At 54.1% G+C, this 6,000-nt stretch overlaps 1 protein-coding gene across 2 annotated transcripts in view; it reads right to left on the reverse strand.

Moving 5' to 3' along the window:
- PC (pyruvate carboxylase) overlaps positions 1-5,006 on the reverse strand; it is a 106,706-nt gene extending 101,700 nt beyond the window's left edge. Inside the window, exons 1-3 of one of the 2 annotated variants that reach the window (XM_082659784.1) lie at positions 4,926-4,972; positions 4,404-4,543; positions 128-166 (exon numbers count right to left, since the gene is read on the reverse strand). The gene's annotated coding sequence lies outside the window, so the exon portion shown is untranslated. Of the gene's footprint in view, positions 1-127; positions 167-4,403; positions 4,544-4,925 lie in introns of both variants that reach the window. The other variant, XM_082659783.1, reaches the window with a different exon arrangement.
- Positions 5,007-6,000: the final 994 nt, after the last annotated feature.

Genomic DNA, 6,000 nt, shown 5'->3' on the forward strand with positions numbered 1-6,000 from the left:
TTCCAAAACTCAGAGCTTGGCCTTTTTTATTTATTGAGCTTGATCACTGATGTGCGAGGACTGCTAACATCTACAGCTGCTGCTCCCACAGGCATCCCACTGACCTGGATCCAGGCACAGGACTTACCCTCAAGTGTGTTGTCAGCTCTCAGGAGGCAGGGGTTATCTAAATAAAAGAAAAAGAAAGTGTTACCCTCGTTTCTCTCCCAGCACTCCCCAGAGAAGCCAGGCATAGCAGGAACACAGACTTAAAACCCAGAGAAGAACTGCTGCTTTGCCTTCCCCTGATCTCAAGGGTATCTGGGGGGCCACCAGGACAGCACGGGGCTGAGAGCAACCCAGCTCTGTTGTCCAACTACCTGGGCTCTATTCTTGCTGCTTTGCCACCCGCTCCCAGAACCACTCAAAGCTTGTTTCCTCATCTGTGAAATGGGAGTAACACCACCACCCAGGGAGGAGGGGTCCCGAGGAGGTACACACTCAAAGCACTGGCACCGTGCCTGGTATAGAGGACGCGCTCAGACGGTTGGCCGACGTGCCTAATAAGAAGCACTTAAGTAAAACCTTTTTCTGGCACCCACTACACAAGAACAAGTTCTAGAAACTTTTCTTGTTTGATCTGAAGTGTCCGGTCTTCCTGCCCATTCCCATCCAACCTCAGGCCAATTTTCGAGCCACCTCCAATCCTTCAGGAGCTAACTCACCTCCGGATTCTCTGAGCCTGGTTCCTGTCTCACTCTGCAACTGGACGCAAATGAAGAAGCTGATGTGTTTCCTATTTCGCCAGCTATGTCCTCAGATCCCTTCCTGCAGAGACCACCACCCCACACACAAAGAGCACACCTGTGTTTGGACCCATGGGAGCCCAGTTGGTGATGCGTGACCACTTTCTAGAGTTTACAGACTGCTTGTTTTTGAAAGGCCACACCTGTCCGTTAGCTTTAGCCACTGGTCAGTAAAGAGCAAAATGGAGACACAGGCCAGCAAACCATCAAATGAACTAAGTCCATGTTCCAAGAAAACGAGTTGCCTTGGTAGATTATGTCAAGGCTGAAAATGAATGTTTGGGGCATTCAATTCAATAAAATACATCTTGAGCACAAACCCTGCATAGGGCACCATTGTTGGGGGCTAGCTAGTAGAGGTAAGAACAGGATAGTATGTGAGAGGGACCCGAGTGTGTACTCTGAGCCTGACAGCTTGGGGAGGACCCTAGCCGTGCCCTTTCCTAGCTGTGTGACTCTGAGGGAGTTATTTCACTCACAGTTCCTCATCTGTAAACAAGGAGCTAACTGTACTTTTGTTGTAGGGTTGTTGTGATAATCAAATAACACATAAAAGGGGCTTAGCAAGGTCCCTGCCACCACACAGTATGAGCTCAACAAAGGATGACTTTTATTATTAATAACAATCAATCATTATTTATCATCATTATTATTAAAAGAGAGAACCCACGTCCAGCTCAATAGATTCAGCAAGGCTTATTGCAGGAAAGCCTGAAGAGTAATTTCGACAGGACCAGAGAAGAGGAAAAGTCCTGCAGAGTCAAGATCGTCAGGAACAAGATCAGAAGAAGGACACAAAGAAGTGAGTTTCGGGGCAACAGCCAGTAGTCTCAGATGAGGCTGAGGCAGAAGAGGGTACCTGTGGGGTCAAAGAGCAGAAAAAGCCCAACAGGTGGGAGCCTATCTTTTCCTTCAGTAAGGAAGAGGAAACGGTTTCCTCTTCGTCACTGTCCCAGCTTCCACCGTCAGGCCCTACTCCTTTGACAGTTTGGCAAAGTATCCACAGCTGAGACAAGAGGCAGCTAAGACACAGAGGGAAGGGAAGAGATGGTCAGGCGGGCCCAGGTGAGGCTTCAGAGAGAGCAGGCAAATGCCCCACTTCTGTGAACGATGTGTCTGGAAGAGAAACTTGCCCCCAAACAGGCACACCTTCTGGATGGGGGGAGGAGGGCCCTGTTCAGAAGACAGTAAGATGCTACTGGGAGGGAGCCAGAGAGAAGGCCCACACTAGTCCTCACGGGGAATGTTTACCGGCCGGAGGTCTCCAGCTCACGCGGGAAAGTGCCAGGGAGAGATCTGGACAGTCTGGGGCCTGCCCAGGCCTTCCGCCCAGATCCTCTGACATACGACAATCATCCCTGCAGCCCCTGAATGTGCTGTGACTTGGAATGAGACCTGGATCTGCAGTCCTGCTGTGCCCCAGTGCCCCACGCCTCTGCAAACAGTGTCAGGACAGGGACCTAGCACAGCACCCAGGGCGCTGGAAGTGAGACAAAGGGAAAACAAGGCAGAGGATTTAAAAAAAAAAAAAAAAAAAGATAAGCCGCCTGTACTAGCACCTCAAAGGCAGGAGGGATCCACCGGGGTTACAACATCAAGGCAAACCCCTCTGAGGGATGATCTTGGAGGTGAGAACTGGCACGGAGAGAGTCAGTCAAGCTGGGACAGGCTTCAGTAGAGAAAGATAAAGAGATAAGGAGCAGAGGGGACTTTGGGGTAAACTGCAGAAATTCTGAATGGCAGCCTAATTCAATTCAACCAATAGATACTGCGCAGCTATAGTGAACAAAGCCCTTTTCTGCAGGGCAGAGCAGCCACTAAGAAACTTCTCACAAGGACACGTGCTCATAGGTTGCTTACTAGAACACAAACAGAACAGACTGTAGCTCAGGCCCGCTGCTGCTGGGCCCTCAGAGCCCAACCAAGCACCCCGGCGCCTCTGGACCCAATCTCACTTCTGACTCACCCGCACCTTAGCAAGTGCCCTCACCTTATAACGCCTCCTGCAGAGGCCTCTGCGAGATGACCAACCAAACTTCTCACACTCAACTGGGAAGTGCTAACTCCACGTTCTCCTTCCACCTTCCTCAGCCTTCCTCTGCCAGGGTCCAGTTACTTAAAACTCACCTGTACTTCACCATAAAACCTTGGCTGCTCAAATCCAATCACTGCTTCTTCACTGCTGGCCGCCATGGAATCAAGAGGCTCACAACTCAGGCTTCCCTGGTGGCGCAATGGTTAAGAATCCGCCTGCTAATGTAGGGCACACAGGTTCGAGCCCTGGTCCGGGAAGATCCCACACGCCACGGAGCAGCTAAGTCTGTGTGGCACAACGATTGAGCCTGCGCTACAGAGCCCGTGAGCCACAACTACTGAGGCCTGTGCACCTAGAGCCTGCGCACCACAACAAGAGAAGCCACCGCCATGAGAAGCCCGCGCACCGCAACGAAGAGTCGCCCACGCTCACCGCAACTAGAGGAAGCCCACACGCAGCAACGAAGACCCAACGCAGCCAAAAATAAAATAAATAAATTTATAGGAAAAAAAAAAAAAGGAGGCTCCCAACTCGCCGCCTCCACCAAGCCTTCCCTAATCCATGCCCATCCAGCCCCAGCCAGTCCAGTTCTCCTGTCCCTGGCCTTGGTGTGAGTTTTGCCCTGATTTGCCAGCCTCTACGGAACTTCCTCTTCCACGTCCTCCTCTGGCCATACCTCGCCCACACCAGCTCTCTACAAACATCTGCGGCATGCCGACTTTCTGCTTACGCTCTGTTTCTTTTTCTCTCCCCCAACCAGTTTGTTGGCAGTTCTGGGGCACCTCGTCTCCCACGTCTTCGCGCAGCACCCAGTCTAGGGCTCTGAACATGACAGGTGTGCAAAGGATGTGATGAAGAGTTCAAGGGTTTAGATGAAGAGCAGGCAGGCAGAACAGCTGTAGCTGCGAGGGCATCGAAATGCTGAGCACATCCACTCCAGTATGTGCATCACAGGCAGGGGAAGGGTGGGGGGTGGGGAGGCCAAGGCTGCTGGTAGCAGTGGGTAAGGGAGCAACGGGAAGGCAAAGACTTCTTGGTAAAGACTGGGGAGGCCTTGGTTATGATCTGACAAATAGCGGCACCTCTCTGAGCCTCAGTTTTCTCAGCTACAGAACGGGGATCCCTGGCCTCCTCTTTATCACAAAATGAATTTTAATCAAATTTTTAAGAATTTCAAAGCTCCCAGGGACCTAGGGACCTGACCTAGCCCCGGCACTTGTGAAATGAGGAAAAGGATATCCAGAGGTGGAACAACTCACTCCAAGTACACAAAGCAAGATGTGCTGGGAGGAACGTGTATGGCAGGTCCTCAAAGCCAGGGCAAGCCAGGGCTTCAGACTGCGTGCCCAGGAGGGCATTTCCCGGAGGGCCAGCTGCTACTCACTGCACTTTGTAAACTGCTAAAAGCTGTAGAAATAACGGGCTGAGCTCAGCCCCACCTCCTCCTAATCACTGCTTCTGGGCGCCCGAAGCTTCCTCTTCTGAAACTAAGTGGAATTACAAGAATGCCCCCCAGGGTTACCAGGTGGATCCTATGGGAAGCAGAGTGCAGGCACTCGTAACACGGAAAACCCTCGCCTTACACGCCATGGCTTTCTTCAGAGCTGAGCAACTTCCAGTATGGTGGGGGACACTTGGGCTCCGGATTCTGACAGACTTGGGTTCGAGCCCTCAGGGACCTCGCGCGAGGCATTTGAGGGCTCCGTGCCCTCAGGTTCTCCATCTGCAAAATGGGCCCGAGAGCAGGAATAAGGCCGCCGGCGGCCCCCGGGGAGCCGACTGGACGAGGCCGGGCTGCGCCAACGCGGGAAGGATGCTCGCGGGGCGGCGGGCCCGGAGAACTGGGGCGACGGGTCCCCAGGGCGGGGGTGGGGGGCGGGCTCGCGCAAACAGTCCCTCGCGGGAGGGGGAGGGGAGGGGCGGCGCGCGGCGCGGCGCGTCGCGCACCGCCCGCTGCCGTCTCCTCCAGCCGTCACTCGTGGAGCTGGCGCCGCCTTGGCGCGCGCGACCCTTACATAAGCGTCCCCCGCGGCAGCGCCGGCGCACGCCCACCCGCTCCGACCCGCTGCGGGAAGAGGAAAATGCACAGCGCCGCCGGCACTCACCTCCTCGGTGTTGCCGCAAGTTGCCGCCACCGCCTCTACCGCCGCTGCCTCCACTGACAGGGAACAGCTGCGGTCTCCGCGCAACCGAACTTGCTGCGGTCCCAGTCCCGCCTTGCGGACTTCCTATTGGCTCAGACAGCCCAACCCCTCCTGTTACTGGACAGCCTCCTCTGTCACTCACCGTTCCCCTGCCCGGGACTCCTCCCTACGCCCGCCTGCCCGTCACGTTTAAGCCTTGGCGCCCCACATCAGCCCCGCCCCTCCCGTCCCCGGCAGGCCCCTGGATTGGTGACGAGGCTGGGGGAGCCCGCCCCTGGCTCACCACCACCTACTCCCTGGTCTCCAGAGCCCCACGTGGGCCGCAAGGCCCCAGACGCGGCCCGCAATAGGCGGAAGTGGCCAGGCTCTGACAGGCTGTGATTGGCTGTTGGCGGGGGTGGGGACGTGCGATTCATTCACCCGGGTAGCACGTGTCTCTCAAAACCCCAAGCACAACAGATAACCCTCGGGCTCAAGAATCCAGGCAGACTCAGGTGCACGCTAATGGGTGGAGAAGAGGTCGGAGGAAAAAGGGTTTGCAAAGGGCAGGAAGAAGGAAATGGCGCTTGTGCCAGACGGGTTTACGCGATTGTCTTTTAGCAGCTGTGGGGGTGATGGTGACGGGCAGGAGTCTCCGTGTGACACTGGACAAGCAACCTCACCTCTCTGAGCCTCAGTTTCCTAATCTGTAAATAGAGGCCACTCAGGACCTAGAGGGTTTAGAAGGCTTGGTTGAACGGAAAGCTTCAAAAATTGGGCTCTGTGCCAACCAGGAGATGCAGGAGTGACCAAAATAAACCAAAATTTCTGCCTCCCAGTGAGAGAAGAAAGACGATAAAATAAAATATAAGGTACATCAGATGATAATCAAGGCATGGAGAAAAATAACCTGCTTCTAGACAGTTGGGAGAATCAAGGACTATCTTTTTAACTAAAATTTGATGATTGAGTATGGAGAGATATTACAACTGCATTCTCTTCTCTGTGTTGTGTCCATTTTGTTTGTCCTTTGGACAAATTTCTTTGTCCTTCCTTC

This window comes from Grampus griseus, assembly GCF_964374135.1.
Source record: "Grampus griseus genome assembly, chromosome: 8".
Lineage (NCBI taxonomy): Eukaryota > Metazoa > Chordata > Mammalia > Artiodactyla > Delphinidae > Grampus > Grampus griseus.